Here is a 19,936-nt window from a genome sequence, read left to right on the forward strand (position 1 = left end):
AAGCATTGAAAAGGTTTAGATTATCCTTTAATTGTATCCCTTGTATGTCATAATAATCAATATCTAATTCTCCTAAATGATTTTCTCATGTTAAACTGGTCATTTAATATGGGGAAGTGCCAGGGGAGAAAAACCTAGAATATTGGTTAAGCTAGCAGACCGACCACAGTAGGGATCCAAAGGAGGGAAAATAGGGATCCAAAGGGGGGGCCATCTGCAAAAGAGCTATGTGCAACAGTGGGCTTAAAAGACCCTAAGGTTCAGCCCATTAAGACTTCCAAAATGCTAAGGTTCCAAAATTCAAAGGTTGTGTCTAAAGGTCAAACATTGGGGGAATTGGATGCTTTGTGTGTGTCCCAAAAGTCTTTATCAATCCCTACATAGAAGGGGGCGAGCCTTGCAAGTAGGGGATGAGAGAGAAACTCACACACACAGACACAAGCTCCCTTTACACAAAGGGAATGTGGGACACATGTCAGCTCCCTAGCCCAGATGCCCACAAGGTGTACCCAATTCCTATTGGATGGCCTTGGAGGTGGACCAATGAGAATTAGGCTAGAGTAAATCTAGTTTAATTAATTTAAAAACACTTAATAAAAGAGCCAATAAGAATTAAGCTCTCTAGAAGACTATTGGACGGTCTCCCAAGGGGACCAATGAGCATTCAACAGCCCAATGGCTTGCCTGATTCCTATTGGCCAGGAGGCAAAGGGGTCCAATGAGAGTTTAGTTGCATTTATTAATTGCATAAAGCTCTCACAAAAGGGGAAAGGGGGACACATGTCAGGAGGCTATCACTTATACTGCTTAATTCCCATTGGCTAAGCCTGGGGAGGTCCAATAGGACTGTAGCAAGAGCAAATTGGAAGGGGGTTCGACCAAGAGAGAGAGGGGGATGATTTTTGCAAGGCATTATTACACACACACTCACACAATCTCATGTGTGAAGCAAAGAAGAATCTCTCTCCTTCTCAAGCTTTAATGGAAAGCTTACCACCTACTCCAAGCTTGTGAGAAGGGAGGCCTACACCAACAACTCTTGGCTTTGTGATGCAAATCCAACCAAGAGCCAAGCTTCAATGCATGCTCACCTCCTCTACCATGCTAATTACTAAGCTAAGCTATGCTAATATGAGTGATTATGTGAGGAGATGTACATCTTTCTCGTAAGAATACTCCTTCTTCCTCTCAATCTACTCTCGTACCCCGCTAGCTCTCACCATCTTCGAAGGTGTGTGAGGTCTTGGGTCTGAGACCGTGAGGGAATTGATGTTTTGTTTGATAAGTGTTTTTGCTTAGTGCATGAAGTTTCCATCTTCATTGCACTAACTAGTATTGAAGGAACACGAAGAATTGTATTGTAAAATGTCTCTCTTGATGGGAGAAACCATAATACAAAGCCTTTTGGAGGGGGGACCGGCTCCATGCAAATCCGATCCTCAATTGTTGTCAATTGCTTAATTTCTCTCTTTTGAAGTATTGTTCATGCTGTCTAACTAGGTGTTATGCTTTCTGTTGCTCTCTCCACCTAAGCACTCTTGTTAATCTCATTAGGAATCTATTCTAATGAAATGCTCACTATGTTCATGCTATTTTCCGCTACACACAAGTTACTAGACCATTAAATGTTACATTGGTATCAGAGCACAAGGTTTCTCTTTTCTTGCTCAAGAAGGGAGGTCCTCAAGCTAGCTATAAATGGTTGGTAATATTAATTGCATGTGATTACGTAGTATAGGGATTTTTCAGCCTTGTAGTGCGCCTGCCTTTGTGCAATTAACGGGGCATCACCGTCGAGAGCTATGGTCTTAATAGTGGAGTCCTACGGGGCTTGCCTACGGCTTAATCACTATTGAGCTACTAGAAGCTTGATAGGAGCCGGTGTTGTTTTGGTGATGGACGACCCTCTCTTCTATTCCTTGCAATTAATAGTATTCAAGCCACGGGTATAGTAGCTTGAGTGCTTTTTCTAAAGGGGTAAAGAGGAGTAGCAACTAGAGCTTGAAGAGCCAAAGTACACCTAAAAGTTGTTAGAATGGCCGACAATAATAAAGAGAGTGAAATTAATGTTAATAGCTTTGATTTTGCTAATGAGCAAGCTACTAATGATGCCCTGATGCTTGTTAACTATCTTGTTTCTAGGCTTCAACAAACCATGGGAAATCCATCCCTCCAAAGGGAAGTGCAACGACAGCTTCATGCTCATGGGATTCTCCAAGCTCCCCACCATGACGAGAGAACACCTAGGAAGCCTCCTTGCGAGACTTCCAAAAGAGGTCTCTCTCCAATTCGGGAAGAAGAAGAGGATCCCTATGAAGGGCTTAGACATTTGCTCCTTGATGACACCTCTCCTTCTCAAAGGAGAACTCAGAGCCTCCACCAAAGGAACGAGAAAGAAGTGAGTCTCCCGCCACCTCGGCGGAGATGGCTCCATGAAGATGGCGGCCTAAACGCTCTCCATCACCTCCAAAACGGAGAAGACCATCGCATACTTCTCCACACCATACTTCAAAGAGGGATGACAAAAGGCGAGAAAGAGGACACCCTCTTCTCCATCTTCTTCATCATCTTCCTCTTATGCAAGTGATGGTGAAGGCAATGAAGATCAAGGCAAGAAAAAGGCGAGAAAGAGGTCACCCTCTTCTCCATCTTCTTCAAATTCTTCATCTTCTGAGGAAAGTGATGATGCAACCTTTGAACCATCAAAAAGAAGAGGCCATAGGAAATCCTATGCCGCGTGGAAGAGGTCGTCCAAGCTCAAGAAATTCAAAGAGGGAGGGAAGAGCATCTCTTTCCTTACCTACGATGGCACTTTTGGTGCTACAGACAAAGTCTTGGCCTTTATCCAACAATTCGATGCAACGTTTGGAGATGAGGGCTTCACGAAGTCCTCTAAGGTACGCCATGTAGCTATGCACTTTCAAAAGTCCGCCAGGCAATGGTGGTCTAGCCTACGGGCCAACGGTGAAGCTCCATGAACATGAAAAGCTTTAAAAGCTTCCATTATGAAGCAATTTTTGGCCACCGATGCCAAAGACAAAGTACTGACCGAATGGCGAAGCTTAAAGCTCTCTCCTTACGAATCATTCACAAATATGTAGAAAAGTTTTGGGATGTTGGATTTTGGAGAGCAAAAGCAACAATTTTGTGCGGGCTTAACTGAAGAAATGGTGGATTATGTCAACTCCCAAAGGCCACGCACCATATCGACGGTTATACACCATACTATGGTGGCTTCTCGAATCAATTTCCAAACGGGGGCTAAAAGAAGTTCTAAGCCCACGGAAAACAAGGGTTCCAACGAGCCTAAGGGGAAGGACAATGTCCAAAAGTCTCATAAGGGCAACTCCAACAAAGCTAAAGAGAAGGGAGTTTATAAAGGCAAAAATAAACTCTCTCCTGAAGAGCTTGAGCGTTATCGCAAGGATAATCGTTGTTTCAAGTGCGGCGAGCAAGGGCATGCGTACCGCGCTTGTTCCCAAAAGAACAACCGGCATGAACCTCCTAGAGCTACCTTGGTCGAAATCCAAGAGGAGGAAATTCACCACAAAGGATCTCCTCTATGCCATGCTTGGGGAAAGGTAAGAGAACATGATGCTTTTATTCTCTTTGACCCTGGTTCTACTCACAATTTTATATCTATAGAGTTGGCCACCAAGCTAGGCATACAAGCCTACAAGATGGGAGATGTCCTACCCCCAGATTGTGCTTTCAAGGGGCAAGAAGCTTCAGTCACTCCCTTAATCGGAAAATTGAGGCTCCATGTCCAAAGCTATGTGGACAAAGAGGAATTCTTTATCTCTCCTCTCAAGCATGAGGATGTAATCTTAGGGGCACCATGGTTTGATCGCATGGCTGCCAATGTTAAATTCCCTAAAAGGAGAATCTTCTTAAAGTTCAGGGAAAAAGATATATATATAGATGCTAAGGAAATGGGTAACACTATACCCATTGTACATACACCAGCTTTGAACAAGTCAATAAAGAGCTCTATTTCCGTGTACATGATTTTTGTTAAAAATTCTCAAAATGAACCTAATGTTTTAGCAAAAGAAAATATACACAATCAAAAGGAATTAGAGTTATCCAATTTTCTCAAGGGGTTTCAAGATGTCTTTATTGACGACATCCCTTGTGAGCTACCTCCTAAACGAGATAATGATGACCATGCAATTGAACTTCTTCCAGGAAGTTCACTGCCTAACAAACCTCCTTATAGAGTTTCTCAAGCTCACCAAGAGGAGATTATGCGGCAAGTGCATGAGTTAGTTGAGAAGGGCATGGTTGGGCCTAGCTCATCTCCATTTTGTTCTCCTGTGCTACTAATGCAAAAGAAAGACGGCACATATCGTATGTGTGTCGACTATAAAGCACTAAATAGGATCACTATCAAGAATAGGTTTCCCGTTCCATGGGTAGAAGACCTATTTGTATAAGCTACAAGGGTCCACCTACATCAGTAGGATTGACCTAAAAAGTGGCTATCATCAAATAAGGATAGTTCATCAAGACATTGTAAAGACCGCATTTTGCACTATGTTTGGTCTTTACGAATATATTGTTATGCCTTTTGGCTTGACCAATGCACCAGCCACATTCAACCGCTTGATGGAGAATCTATTCAGGCCTCACCGAACCTTTACTGGAGTGTTCTTTGATGATATCATCATCTACACTAATTCATTAGACGAACACAAGCAACACCTCCAGGTAATATTTCAAGTTCTAAGAGAGAATAAAATTTATGTGAATCGAATTAAAAGTGAATTTTTCTTATAAAAGATTCAGTATTTAGGTCACATTATCTCTCAAGATGGCATCCAAATGGATCCATCAAAGTTAGAGGTAATAAAAGGATGGCCTAAACCAAGGAATCTTCATGAATTAAGAAGCTTTATAGGTATGTGCACATACTATAGACGCTTCATAGAAAAGTTCTCACTAATAGCAGGACCATTACATGACCTAATAAAGAAAAATGTTAGGTACACATGGTCTGCCAAGGAGAACAATGCTTTCAAAAAGCTTAAAGAAAAGCTTATCTCTCAACCTGTGCTTACACTACCGGATCTCTCAAAGCCATTTGAGGTCCAATGTGACGCTTGTGGTGATTGCCTTGGAGCTGTTTTGCTTCAAGAAGGGCACGCTATAGGCTATGAAAGTCGAAGGCTCAACCCTGTTGAGCAAGCTCTAGGCATATATGAAAAGGAACTCCTTGCAGTTCTACATGCCTTAGACTCATGGAAGCACTATTTATTGGGGACTCCTTTCATTATACGAACGGATCACCAAAGCCTTAAGTACGTCATGACGCAGACCAAGCTCTCCGACAAACAAATGACGCAGACCAAGCTCTCCGACAAACAAATGAGGTGGGAAAATTTCCTTTCGCAATTTCATTTTCATATTGCTCACATTGCTGGCAAGCATAATCAAGTAGCCGATGCACTCTCAAGACGGTCGAGAGTGAATGCGGTTTCCATAGCAACTCACAATGATCTATATTCTATGATAGATGAGTATGCTATTGATCCCGATTTTAGAGATGTGATTTCAGTCCTTGCACTAGGCAAGAAAGAGGAACCATTTACTTTACAAGATGGTTATCTTCTCTACGGCAATAGACTATGCGTTACTAGCTCACTACGTGAGAAAGTAATGTATGAATATCATGCTCCTCCTTATGCAGGGCATAGAGGCATTCAGTCTACCTTAAAGGGGATTGAAACATATTTCTATTGGCCTACCATGAAAGCAAACATACAAGAGTATGTTTCTAAATGTGTGGTATGCCAAAAGACGAAGTTTGATAGAGGGAAGCAACTTGGATTGCTTCAACCTTTGCCAATCCCTAATTCACCATGGGAGAACATATCCATGGATTTTATCTTTGGATTACCTAAGTCTATCCATGCGAATACGGGAATATGGACGATAGTAGACAAGTTTAGTAAACAAGCTCATTTTATACCTGTCAAAAAGACTATCAAAGCCCATTAAATGGCAACCCTCTTCATTTCACAAATCTTAAAGTACCATGGCTTGCCAATGTCCATAGTGTCGGATAGAGATCCTAGAATGACCAGTAATTTCTGGAAGGGTCTCTTTGAGAATTTAGGAACAAGGCTAAACATCTCTTCGGCCTATCACCCGCAAACGGATGGCCAAAGTGAAATAGCTGACCTAACAATTCTCGATCTACTAAAAGCCTATGTAACAAAAGTAGATCATGTTGGGATTAAAGCCCAAGTGGCCTCTTACGCGGATATAAGCATCTTCGTATAAGCATCTCAGAGTCTTTGGTTGTGAAGCTTATAGCCATATTCCTAAGGAGTTCAGAAATAAGTTAGAACCAAAGAGCAAGAAGTGTATATTTCTTGGCTACGGAGAATCGGGCGAGATGGGTTACCGGCTTTGGGATCCTGAGTCCAGAAAGCTTATTCGTAGCAATGATGTGCATTTCAATGAAGCCAAGTTTCATGCTAAGCCAGAGAAGACAGAGGAGATCAGAAGAGTTGTCTTCAGGGAAGATGGACCTAGTGCTAGCACATCAAGACAGCATGGTCAGGCTCAGGAACAGCCTATAGTGGCTAGAGAGGCAGAATCAGTTGTGGTGAGACGTTCTGAGCGTGTCTCCAAACCACCTGATCGTTATGTGCCATCTCTAAATTATGTCATGCTCACAGATTGCGGAGAACCATCTTGTTACAAGGAAGCATTACAAGTGGTTGACTCGAAAAAATGGCAGTTGGCCATGCAGTCAGAGATGACAGCTCTGCATAAAAACCAGACATGGAAGTTGGTTAAATTACCACAGGGCAAAAAGGCTCTACCTTGTAAATGGGTTTACAGGTATAAGATCACCGCTCATGATAGTCAGCCAAAGTACAAAGCAAGGCTTGTTGCCAAGGGCTTTAAGCAAGAACAAGGCATTGACTTTGATGAAGTCTTCTCTCCAGTGGTCAAGATGACTACATTGAGATGCTTTCTTGCATTGGTTGCTATATTGGATTTGGTGTTGCACCAAATGGATGTCAAGACAGCGTTCTTGCATGGTGATTTAGATGTGGAAATTTACATGCAGCAGCCAGAAGGGTTTGTTGAGAAAGGCATGGAACATTTGGTATGCCAGTTGTTAAAGAGTCTTTATGGCTTAAAACAATCACCGAGGGCATGGTACCATAAGTTCCACCAGTTTATGCTTTCTCAAGGCTACAAACGTAGTGAGTTCGATCACTGTCTATATACAAAGAAGGCTAAGGATGGCAGTTGGCTGATCCTTATTTTGTATGTGGATGACATGTTGATTGCTGGCAAACACTTGGAAGAAATTTCAGCTTTGAAGTCAAAGATGGCAAAATCGTTTGACATGAAAGACATGGGTGAGGCAAGTCATATACTTGGTATGCGCATTGAGAGAGACAGATCAAAGAAGTTGATTTGGTTATCTCAAACAGAGTATATTGACAAGGTTTTGCAACGTTTCAATATGGAGAAGGGAAAGGCATTGAGTGTTCCATTGCCACCATATGTGAAACTTAGCAAACAAGATTGTCCTGTGTCTGAGGAAGAAAAGGCTGAAATGGATAAGATTCCATATGCGTCTGCAGTGGGTAGTTTGATGTATGCAATGATTGCTACACGTCCGGATATTGCATTTGCAGTGGGAGTGGTTAGCAGATATATGTCAAATCCCGGCAAGAAACATTGGGAGGCAGTGAAAGGTATCATGAGATACTTAAAACATACAAAGAGTATGCGCATATGCTATGGTAGTCAGGATTTGAGTGTCAGAGGATACACTGACTCAGATTATGCAGGAGACTTGGATAAGAGGAGATCTACATCAGGCTATGTCTTTACATTGGCTGGAGGTGCCATATCATGGCGATCTCGATTACAAGATTGTGTTACGCAGTCTACTACAGAAGCTGAGTATGTTGCAGCAAATGAGGCATGCAAAGAAGCTATTTGGCTTGGTAGATTGGTTGTAGACTTGGGAATCAATGCAGATATGCCAGAGTTATATTGTGATAGTCAAAGTGCTATACAATTGGCAAAGAATCCAGTGTTCCATTCGAAGACTAAGCATATTGATGTGAAGTATCACTTCATTAGGGAAGTACTTGAAGACAAGCAGATACAACTGCTGAAGATCCACACCAAGGACAATCCTGCTGATCTACTCACAAAGGGACTTCCAGGAGAGGGCTTTGTGCATTGTCGTGAGTTATTGGGCATTGGATAGATGGCAGCCATGTAAATCTTTGTACATTTATGTTCATAGATTTACAGTTACTTAAAGTGCCACATTGGACTTTAAGTGGGAGGTTGTTGGGATTAAAGCCCAAGTGGCCTCTTACGCGGATATGGCCGGCCGCCCGCCTAACTCACTTACCTCTAACTCTTTGTATATACTAACATATTCTTTGTGAATACTAAGGATTTGGGAGATAACCCTTCTAACAGATCTCTGCGTACTGTACTGTGTAAGCTCACTGTGTGTGTGTGTGAGAGAGAGAGTCGACCCACGCTCCGCTCCGCGACTTCAGATCAAAGATCCCAATGGGAGAAGTACTTACCCTTAGTGGAGTATGCTTACAATAACATTGTACATACTTCCAGGGGAAAAACACCTTTTGAGGTAATTGAGGGAAGATCAAAAAGTCCCTTGCTACTTAAGGTACACGGGAAGATCTTCGCTGCACATGAGTATAGCCGAGACCTACAAGAATCTCTCCAAAAGATTAAGGATGCTATCTCTATCTCACAGCAAAGGCAAAAGGCTGTTGCTGACAAGCACATAAGAGCCCGAGCCTTTAAAGAAAATGATTGGGTCTTATTAAAATTTCCCAAGCCTCGATTAAGGCACATGACGGGCAAGAATCCTACGGGACACCAAAAGTGCTATGCTAAGTTAGCAAAAATGTACTATGGTCCTTTCCAGATTCTTAGGCCAATCAATGAGATGGCCTATCAACTCAAGTTTCTCAGTCATTGGCTCATACACAATGCTTTCCATGTGAGCCTATTAAAGCCTTACAAAGGAGAGCCACCTCAAGAACCAACTATTGAATACCCACCGGAGATCGAGGACCAAGAAGAGGTGCTGCAGCCCGAGTCCATTCTCCGACATGAAGACAAGGTACTAAGAGGCGATAAGACTATCTGATGATACCTTATTAAGTTTAAAAATTACCCTTTTGAAGCTGCTAGATGGATGCAAGGCATACAATTAAAGGATAACCTAAACCTTGTCAATGCTTACAATGCTTCCCTAGAGTAAGCAAATGTACAAATGTTTAAAATGAACAAAGTTTTTGTCTTATAAGACTCTCTTTTTCTTTATTGTGCACAAAAATAAGTAGTATGCATGCTTAGATCAAGTTTACGGAGATGACGTCTCCCGAACACCAAGTAGAGCTTGTCACTCTACTATGGAAGATTGATAGGACTAATGTGCAGACATGCTTGTGGCAGCTTAGGCTCTCAAGTGCCAAATGGACTAGTCATCCATTCTGGAACGATGTCGTAGGGTAACATAGGGATCCTCTACCCGCTACGAAAAGGGCTAATGAATATGCTTTATCTTCTCTACCCCATAGTCGAGGACGACTATGATTTCAAGAGAGAGGTAATGTCATAATTATCAATATCTAATTCTCCTAAATGATTTTCTCATGTTAAACTGATAATTTAATATGGGGAAGTGCCAGGGGAGAAAAACCTAGAATATTGGTTAAGCTAGCAGACCGGCCACAGTAGGGATCCAAAGGAGGGAAAATAGGGATCCAAAGGGGGGGACATCTGCAAAAGAGCTATGTGCAACAATGGGCTTAAAAGACCCTAAGGTTCAGCCAATTAAGACTTCCAAAATGCTAAGGTTCCAAAATTCAAAGGTTGTGTCTAAAGGTCAAACATTGGGAGTTGGATGCTTTGTGTGTGTCCCAAAAGTCTTTATCAATCCCTACATAGGAGGGGGCGAGCCTTGCAAGTAGGGGATGAGAGAGAAACTCACACACACAGACACAAGCTCCCTTTACACAAAGGGAATGAGGGACACATGTCAGCTCCCTAGCCCAGATGCCCACAAGGTGTACCCAATTCCTATTGGATGGCCTTGGAGGTGGACCAATGAGAATTAGGCTAGAGTAAATCTAGTTTAATTAATTTAAAAACACTTAATAAAAGAACCAATAAGAATTAAGCTCTCTAGAAGACTATTGGATAGTTTCCCAAGGGGACCAATGAGCATTCAAGAGCCCAATGGCTTGCCTGATTCCTATTGACCAGGAGGCAAAGGGGTCCAATGAGAGTTTAGTTGCATTTATCAATTACCTAAAGCTATCACAAAAGGGGAAAGGGGGACACATGTCAGGAGGCTATCACTTATACTGCTTAATTCCCATTGGCTAGGCCTGGGGAGGTCCAATAGGACTATAGCAAGAGCAAATTGGAAGGGGGGTCGACCAAGAGAGAGAGAGGGAGATGATTTTTGCAAGGCATTATTACACACACACTCACACAATCTCATGTATGAAGCAAAGAAGAATCTCTCTCCTTCTCAAGCTTTAATGGAAAGCTTACCACCTACTCCAAGCTTGTGAGAAGGGAGGCCTACACCAACAACTCTTGGCTTTGTGATGCAAATCCAACCAAGATCCAAGATTCAATGCATGCTCATCTCCTCTACCATGCTAATTACTAAGCTAAGCTATGCTAATATGAGCGATTATGTGAGGAGATGTACATCTTTCTCGTAAGAATACTCCTTCTTCCTCTCAATCTACTCTCATATCCCGCTAGCTCTCACCATCTTCGAAGGTGTGTGAGGTCTTGGGTCTGAGATCGTGAGGGAATTGATGTTGTGTTTGATAAGTGTTTTTACTTAGTGCATGAAGTTTCCATCATCATTGCACTAACTAGTATTGAAGGAACACAAAGAATTGTATTGTAAAATGTCTCTCTTGATGGGAGAAACCATAATACAAAGCCTTTTGGAGGGGGGACCGGCTCCATGCAAATCCGGTCCTCAATTGTTGTCAATCGCTTAATTTCTCTCTTTTTTGAAGTATTGTTCATGCTACCTAACTAGGTGTTATGCTTTCTGTTGCTCTCTTTACCCAAGCACTCTTGTTAATCTCATTAGGAATCTATTCTAATGAAATGCTCACTATGTTCATGCTATTTTCCGCTACACACAAGTTACTAGACCATTAAATGTTACATTTCATCCATCTAGCATCTTCAAAAGGATAGTTCTTAAACTTAATAAGATATCGTCGGATAATTTACCGCCTCTCAATACCTTGTCTTCATGTCAGAGAATGGACTCGGGCTGCAGCACCTCTTCTTGGTCCTCGATCTCCAGTGGGCCTCTCAATAGTTGGTTCTTGAGGTGGCTCTCCTTTGTAAGGCTTTAGTAGGCTCACATGGAATTGTGTATGAGTCAATGACTAGGCAACTTGAGTTGATAGGCCATCTCATTGATTGGTCTAAGAATTCGGAAGGGACCATAGTACCTTTTTGCTAATTTAGCATAGTACTTTTGGTGAATTCTTGCGCGTTGTGTGCCTTAATTGAGCCTTGGGAAATTTCAGTAAGACCCAATCATTTTGTTTAAATGCTTGATCTCTTTAGTGCTTATCAGCAGCAACATTTTGCCTTTGCTGTGAGATAGTGATAGCATCCTTAATCTTTTGGAAAGATTCTTGTAGGTCTCGGCTATACTCATTTGCAGCGAAGATCTTCTCGTGTACCTTAAGTAGCACGGGACTTTTTGATCTTCCCTTAATTACCTCAGAAGGTGCTTTTCCGGTGGAGGTATGTATAGTGTTATTGTAGGCATACTCCACTAACGGTAAGTACTTCTCCCATTGGGACCTTTGATCTACTTCCATTACGTAGGCTTTTAGTAGATCAAGTATTTTTAGGTTAGCTATTTCACTTTGGCCATCCGTTTGAGGGTGATAGGCCGAACAGAAGTTTAGCCTTGTCCCTAAATTCTCAAAGAGACCCTTCCAGAAATCACTGGTCATTCTAGGATCTCTATCCAACACTATGGACATTGGCAAGCCATGGTACTTGAAGATTTGTGATATGAAGAGGGTTGCCATTTGATGGGCTTTGATAGTCTTTTTGACATGTATAAAATGAGCTTGTTTGCTGAATCCGTCTACTATCGTCCATATTCCCATATTCCCATGGATAGACTTAGGCAATCCAAAGATAAAATCCATGGATATGCTCTCCCATGGTGAATTAGGGATTGGAAAAGGTTGAAGCAATCCAGGTTGCTTCCCTCTATCAAATTTCGTCTTTTGGCATACCACACATGTAGAAACATACTCTTGTATGCTTGCTTTCATGGCAAGCCAATAGAAATATGTTTCTATCCCTTTAAGGGTAGACTAAATCCCTCTATGCCCCGCATAAGGAGAAGCATGAGATTCATACATTACTTTCTCACGTAGTGAGTTAGTAACGCATAGTCTATTGCCATAGAGAAGATAACCATCTTGTAAGGTAAATGGTTCCTCTTTCTTGCCTAGTGCAAGGACTGAAATCACATCTCTAAAATCGGGATCAATAGCATACTCATCTATCATAGAATATAGATCATTGTGAGTTGCTATGGAAACCGCATTCACTCTCGACCGTCTTGAGAGTGCATCGGCTACTTGATTATGCTTGCCAGCAATGTGAGCAATATGAAAATGAAATTGCGAAAGGAAATTTTCCCACCTCATTTGTTTGTCGGAGAGCTTGGTCTGCGTCATTTGTTTGTCGGAGAGCTTGGTCTGCGTCATGACGTACTTAAGGCTTTGGTGATCCGTTCGTATAATGAAAGGAGTCCCCAATAAATAGTGCTTCCATGAGTCTAAGGCATGTAGAACTGCAAGGAGTTCCTTTTCATATATGCCTAGAGCTTGCTCAACAGGGTCGAGCCTTCGACTTTCATAGGCTATGGCGTGCCCTTCTTGGAGCAAAACAACTCCAAGGCAATCACCACAAGTGTCACATTGGACCTCAAATGGCTTTGAGAGATCCGGTAGTTTAAGCACAGGTTGAGAGATAAGCTTTTCTTTAAGATTTTTGAAAGCATTGTTCTCCTTGACAGACCATGTATACCTAAATTTTTTTTTTATTAGGTCATATAATGGTCCCGCGATTTCTGAGAACTTTTCTATGAAGCGTCTATAGTATGCACACATACCTATAAAGCTTCTTAGTTCATGTAGATTCCTTGGATTAGGCCATCCTTTTATTACCTTTAGCTTTGATGGATCCATTTGGATGCCATCTTGAGAGATAATGTGACCTAAATACTGAATCTCTTGTAAGAAAAACTCACTTTTTTTTTGATTAGTATAGAGTTTATTCTCTTGTAAGACTTGAAATATTACCTAGGGATGTTGGTTGTGTTCGTCTAGTGAATTAGAGTAGATGATTATATCATCAAAGAACACTCCAGTAAAGGTTCGGTGAATAGCTTCTCCATCAAGCAATTAAATGTGGCTGATGCATTGGTCAAGCCAAAAGGCATTACAATGTATTCATAAAGACCAAATGTAGTGCGAAATGCGGTCTTTACAATGTCTTGATCAACTATTCTTATTTGATGGTAGCCACTTTTTAGGTCAATTCTATTGAAGTAGGTCGACCCTTGTAGCTTATCAAATAGGTCTTCTACCCAAGAACGAGAAACCTATTCTTGATAGTGATTCTATTTAGTGCTCTATAGTCGACACACATACGATCTGTGCCGTCTTTCTTTTGCACAAATAACACGGGTGAACAAAATGGAGATGAGCTAGGCCTAACCATGCCCTTCTCAACTAACTTATGCAGTTGCCGCATAATCTCCTCTCGTTGAGCTTGGGAAACTCTATAAGGAGGTTTATTAGGTGGTGAACTTCCTGGAAGAAGTTCAATTGCATGGTCATCATTGCCTCGTTTAGGAGGTAGTTTGTAAGGGATGTCGTCAATAAAAACATCTTGAAAATCCCTTGAGAAAATGGGATAACTCTATTTCCTTGTGGTTGTTTATATTTTCTTTTGCTAAAGCATTAGGTTCATTTTGGGAATCTTTAACAAAAATCACGTACATGGAAATAGAGCTCTTTATTGACTTATTCAAAGCTTGTGTATGTACAATGGGTATGGTGTTTCCCAACTCCATAGCATCTATGTACATATCTTTTTTCTTGAACCTAAAGTAGATTTTCCTTTCAGGGAATTTAACATTGGTAACCATGCGATCAAACCATGGTGCCCCTAGGATTACATCCTCGTGCTTGAGAGGAGAGATAAAGAAGTCCTCCTTGTCCACATAGCTTTGGACATGGAGCCTCAATTTCCCAATTAAGGGAATGACTGAAGCTTCTTGCCCCTTGAAAGCACCATTAGCGGGTAGGACATCTCCCATCTCATAGGCTTGGATGCCTAGCTTGGTGGCTAACTCTCTGGATATGAAATTGTGAGTAGAACCAGGGTCAGAGAGAATAAAAACCTCATGTTGTCTTACCTTTCCCCAAGCATGGCATAGAGGAGATCCTTTGTGGTGAGCATCCTCTTCTTGGATTTCGACCAAGGTAGTTCTAGGAGGCTCATTTCGTGTATTCTTGTGGGGACAAGTGCTCCCCGCACTTGAAACAACGGTTATCTTTACGATAACACTCTAGCTCTTCAGGAGAGAGTTTATTTTTGCCTTTATAAACTCCCTTCTCCTTAGCTTTGTTGTTGTTGGCATTGCCTTTAAGAGACTTTTGGACAATGTCCTTCCCCTTAGGCTCGTTATTACGGTCCTTGTTCTACGTGGGCTTAAGATTTCTCTTAGCCCCATTGATTTGTGAAGCCACCATGGTATGGTGTATGACCGCATATATAGTGCATGGCCTTTGGGAGTTGACATACTCTGCCATATCTTCAGTTAAACCCGCACAAAATTGTTGTTTTTGCTCTCCAAAATCCATCTTTTTGAAGACAGCGGCTTTGAGATGTAAGTCCCAAAACTTGTCTACATATTTGTGAATAGATTCGTAGAAAGAGAGCTTCAAGATTTGCCATTCAAAAACTGCTTCATGATGGAAGCTGTTAAAGCTTTCCATGTTTGTGGAGCTTCATCGTTTGCCCGTAGGCTAGACCACCATGTCTGGCAGACTTTTGAAAATGCATAGCTACATGGCGTAGCTTAGACAACTCCGTGAAGCCCTCATCTCCAAACGCCGCATCGAATTTTTGGATGAAGGCCAAGATTTTATCCGTAGCACCAAAGGTGCCATCGTAGGTAAGGAAAGAAATGTTCTTTCCTCCCTCTTTGAACTTTTTGAGCTTGGACGACCTCTTCCACGTGGCATAGGATTTCCTATGGCCTCTTCTTCTTGGGGGTTTGAAAGCTGCACCATCACTTTCTTCATAAGAGGAAGAATTTGAAGAGGATGGAGAAGAGGGTGACCTCTTTTTTGCCTTTTTCTTCGCTTGTTCCTCCTTGTCTGCACCATCACTTTCTTCATAAGAGGAAGAGGATGAAAAATATGGAGAAGAGGGTGACCTCTTTCTCGCTTTTTTCTTCTCTTGTTTTCTATCATCCCTCTTTGAATTATGGTGTGGAGAAGTGTGCAATGGTCTTCTCTGTTTAGGGGGTGTTGGAGAGCGTTTTTCCCACCGTCTTCGTGGAGCCATCTTCGTCGAGGTGGCAGGGGACTCACTTCTTTCTCGTTCTTTGGGTCGGGGCTCTATCATTGAAACTTGAGTTCTCCTTTAGGAAGGAGATGCGTCGTCAAGTAGTAGAATTTTGAGCCCTTCGTAGGGATCCTCTTCTTCTTCCCTTATCGGAGAGAGGCCTCTTTTGGTAGGTACTCTCTCTTCTTGGTGGGGAGTTTGGAGAATCCCATGAGCACGTAGCTGCCGTTGCACTTCACTTTGGAGGGATGGATTGCCCATGGCTTGTTGAAGCCTAGAAACAAGGTATTTAACAAACATAGGGACATCATTAGTAGCCTGTTCATTAGCAAAATCAAAGCTATCAACATTAATTTCATCTCTTTACTATTGTCAACCATTCTAACAACTTTTAGGTGTAAATGTTTTTAGGTGTACTTTGGCACTTCAAGCCCTAGTTGCTACTCCTCTTAACCCCTTTAGAAAAGCACTCAAGCTCATGTACCCGTGGCTCAAATATCATTAATTGCAAGGAATAGAAGAGAGGGTCTTTCACCACCAAAATAGTACCGGATCCTGTCAAGCTCCTAATAGCTCAATAGTGGTTAAGCCGTAGGCAAGTCCTGTAGGACTCCACTATTATGACCATAGCTCTCGACGGTGATCCCCCGTTATCTGCACGAAGCAGGCGCACTGCAAGGATGAAAAATCCATATTCTACTTACTCAATTGCAATTAATAATACCAACCATTTATAGTTAGCTTGAGGACCTCTCTTCTTGAGCAAGAAAAGAGAAACCTTGTGCTCTGATACCAATGTCACATTTAATGGTGCAATTAAACTCTCATTGGACCTCTTAGTCTTCTGGCCAATAGGAATTAGGCAAGCCATTGGGCTGCTCAATGCTCATTGGAACCCTTGGAAGACTGTCCAATAGTCTTCTAGAGAACTTAATTTCTATTGGTTCTTTTATCAAGTGTTTTTAAATGAATTAAACTAAATTTACTCTAGCCTAATTCTCATTGGTCCACCTCTATGGCCATCCAATAGGATTTGAATGCACCTTGGGGGCAACTAGGCTAGGGAGTTGACATGTGTCCACTATGCCCTTTGTGTAAAGGGAGCTTGCAAGAGTGTGTGTGTGTGTGTTTCTCTCTTATCCCCTACATAAAAGGCTCCCCCCCTCCTAGATAGGGATGTGGGAAGACTTTTGAGTCTTTCCACAAGCATGCAATTTACCCTAAGGCTTGACCATTGGACATTACCTTTGAATTTTGGAACCTTAGCATTTTGGAAGTCTTAATGGGCCGAACATTAGGGTCTTTGAAGCCCATTGATGCATATTGCTCTTTTGTAGATGCCCCCCCCCTTTGGATCCCTATTTTCCCTACTTTGGATCCCTACTGTGACCAGTCTGCCAGCCTAACCAATACTCTAGCTTTTTCTCCCCTGGTACTTCCCCATATTAAATGATCAGTTTAACATGAGAAAATCATTTAGGAGATTTAGATATTAGCTATTATGACAACTTCATGGTTCAGAATTGGCAGAGGGGTGGGCTTTGAACTACCCTCATTACATCTTTACCAACTAGTGGAAGAAGGACGGCTCACAACTCAACAGCCGTTAGGAGCTTTACATCACAGTAGTAGCCACTTTGAACCACATAATAATGGTACTTTGTAGAGGATGATTGGCAATTCCTGGCAAGAGCACAACAAACATCACCAATGACATGGAAGAGTAATTGTTGGTGCCAAACACCAAGATTTTTTCTTCACGTGGCTTTTTTTCAAACCTTAATGCAAAAAATGGGGCTCTAACTAAAGCTCTATGTAGCAAAAACGCTTCTTTTTTCTTCACATGGCTTTTGTTCAAACCTTAATGCAGAAAATGGGACTCTAACTAGTAGCAACCCTTAAAGAAAACACTTCTCCTCTCTCGCAGGCTACTAGGCCACCTTCCATAGCTATTTCACACGTTGGACACTCTATTCTTAGGCTTGAGGCTTTATGGTGGCCAAGACCCTCAACATAGGGGCATTCACACAAGGGGCTTAATGCCCTTGGCAAGGACTGGCAAGAATTCGGAGATGCCAACAAAGAAAGTGTTTGCATATCATTTCAAGTTTGAGTTTTCTTTTGTTTTCTCAATTTGTGCATACGGTAATTAAGTAATACGATGCTGTAATTTTGTGTAGAGTTACATAAAGGTGTAACTCCGCTACAACAAGAGCAACATATCTTCAATATATAAAGAGTTTTTCTACTTTCATTGGTTCAACCCCAAGCTGACTCCGCCTTCAAGGCCGAATAAAGCTATGCCAAATATGAGAGCCGAAGACAACAATGATCTAGAAACAATCATGGTTTCGTCAACATGCACGATTTCAATGCTCTTCTACGACAAAGTCAACAAATGAAAATTAATTTGCCTCTAATTAGTACTAATTAACTACACTCATGGAGTTGGTTAATAATTTTATGTTGCAAGTTGGTATGGATCCATCGAAGATTTCAATCGTGACAGATTAGGATGCTAATGGAGTCCCGTCATCATCAGAGTCTCGTTCTATGGGGAATGACAATAAAAAAACTTCATCATGGGTGAAGGACACGAAGCCACCGGTCTACAGGGGTGAAGAATGGGAGCATAATAAAGATGCACTTAGCATGTTCATGCCTAGGTGGAGAAATGTTTAGCATCTCCATGCTACACCAGATGCTTTACGTCCCATGGAACCCAATTCAACATTGGAAGGCAAGGCCTATAAGTGGTGCATGTCGGTAAACCAAAGAAAAAGCCTACAACTTAGACACGGTTTCAATGTTCTAGAAGGAGTTTCTTCCCAATAATGAGGAAAAAAAGAAATTGGCAAGCCTAGGATGAGTGTTTTATGCATACTTTATCGCTAACTACTTACATATCTCTTATCAAGAAGTTATTCTCACGTTATATGGTCTCAACAAATTTCACAAGGTGCAAGGATACCTACAAGGATTACATCATGATGTTAAGGCTAAAATTACTCATCTCCGTCCTAAAACTATAGAAGATGCCATTGTAGAGGAACAAGTTTAGATGTGGATGAGAAAGACTTTGTGTTAAAGCCAAGAGTCTACAAAAAAGGTGAAGGATCCTCTTGGCCCTTTATCTATCTTATATTTTGCAAGAACAAAGAAGAATAATTTGTCTTTTAGATGTTTATTAGACAAGCATACCAAGGGAGAATGCTCTCTGAATCAAAATGTACATCAGGACAAGGACAAGAACAATGATAAAGAGGCAATAAAATGAAAAGGTAAGGCTCTGCACACCATGCAATTAAGTGAGTTCACTAACTTCTCTCATGTGGAAGTCTCTCACTCTAGAGAGGCACATGCATGTTGACTTGCAGCTTCCATGTGGTAGCAACCAATTTGTCCTCATAATTGCAAGGATACATTATCGGGCACAAGGTGCACATCTTTATTAATGATGGAGCCACTCATTATTTTTTGAATTATGCTTTGGTTAAGAGATTAAAACTTCCAATACTATAAACACATAATTATATTGTCTCTCTTACACAAGGGCAAGGCTCCAATGTTTGGGATTTCATGGTTAAGGGTGTTCCGTTGGAGGTTCAAGGCCATCCAATGACATTAAGTTTTCAAGTTATGAACATGTTAAGACCTAATGTGGTTACTGAACATGAGTGGTTGTATGACCTTGGACCTATTCCAAAAATGTGGTTATTGAACATGAGTGGTTGTATGACCTTGGACCTACTCCAAAATGTAGCTATGAACATAACACTCTTTACTTTGAAGATGATGGAGACCATGTTTTGCTTTTTGGAGAGCATGATGTACCCTCTTTTCCTCTAATATGTATCGTCGAGCCGCAATTATTATAACAAGCATATGAAAGGGAGAAATTTTATTTGTGTTAATGCATGTCTCACTTGTTCGTACACAAAAATGAAAGCATTGTCTGATTCTGTTTTTCAAAGTGATGAACTTAATGAAGTTTTGTATGATTATTAAGATGTGTTTCCGAATGGTTTGCCTCTCGAAGGTTACCTGCAGAGAAAAAATTCAACACATTATAGATGCGCAGCTAGATAGGAAACCTATCAACAAACTAGCATATAGGTTAAGTCAATCCAAAGCTAAGGATTTAGAACGTCAACTTGTTGATTCTCTCACTAAGGGTTTTATTCACATTCTTCTTCTTGGGCATCTCCAGTGCCCTTGAATAAGAAGGATGGCTCTATGTGTATGTTTGTAT

This window comes from Adiantum capillus-veneris, chromosome 15, assembly GCF_014529385.1.
Source record: "Adiantum capillus-veneris isolate H3 chromosome 15, ASM1452938v2, whole genome shotgun sequence".
NCBI lineage: Eukaryota > Viridiplantae > Streptophyta > Polypodiopsida > Polypodiales > Pteridaceae > Adiantum > Adiantum capillus-veneris.